Source organism: Meleagris gallopavo, chromosome 14 (genome assembly GCF_000146605.3).
Source record: "Meleagris gallopavo isolate NT-WF06-2002-E0010 breed Aviagen turkey brand Nicholas breeding stock chromosome 14, Turkey_5.1, whole genome shotgun sequence".
Classification (NCBI taxonomy): domain Eukaryota; kingdom Metazoa; phylum Chordata; class Aves; order Galliformes; family Phasianidae; genus Meleagris; species Meleagris gallopavo.
Window position 1 is genome coordinate 932,503 of NC_015024.2, and position 679 is coordinate 933,181.

Here is a 679-nt window from a genome sequence, read left to right on the forward strand (position 1 = left end):
GTGCCAGCAGAAGGCATCTGCCAGTTGCCAGAAGCCCGGCTGTCGCTCATCCTCGTGCAGCTCCTCCCACACTGCCAGCACCATGTCGGCTGCTGGCTGCTCCAGCATGAGCTGCTTGCGGCGGGGGAAGAAGTTGTGCTGGCAGCCCAGCAGCTTAATGCTCTTCACTGTACGCCTGTTCTCTGCATTGCCACCATCACCGCAGTGTCACTGCCCACAGGGACGCACAGTGACGTGCAGGGACCAGTGGTGATGGCTGTACCAGGTCGCAGGCGCTCTGTGTCCTGCAGCTATTCCTCCTCGCTCACGGGCAGCTCGCCTGCAGTGTGAAGTCGTGCGTGGCCCAGATTAAGCCGTTGTCACCGCATCACCATTCTTATCACATCAGTGACACATGTTGTCACTGCACTAACGCCCTCCCAACCAACATGAAAGACTTCCACTATGGTGCAGGCCGGTGATGGACACGTCCACCAATGGGCTGGTGATACCAGTGCTGCGGGGTTGAGAGACAGCATGTTGTTGTTGCAAACCAGGCAGAGGGGGGCCGGCATCAGGGGCACCAGAGCCTGCTTGGCCATGCAGCTGCCAGAACCAAAAGGGAAAGCACACCCGGCTGCTATGGACACATTTCCTGCTGCTGCTTCCTTTGCTTTACCCAAACAGGGCCCAGTGCCGT

The 679-nt window shown here is 59.1% G+C and overlaps 1 protein-coding gene across 1 annotated transcript in view; it reads left to right on the plus strand.

Annotated features, from left to right (window-relative positions):
• LOC104913098 (E3 ubiquitin-protein ligase RNF123-like) overlaps positions 1 to 679 on the plus strand; it is a 12,488-nt gene that overhangs the window by 3,298 nt on the left and 8,511 nt on the right. The gene's annotated exons all lie outside the window — the stretch shown is intronic.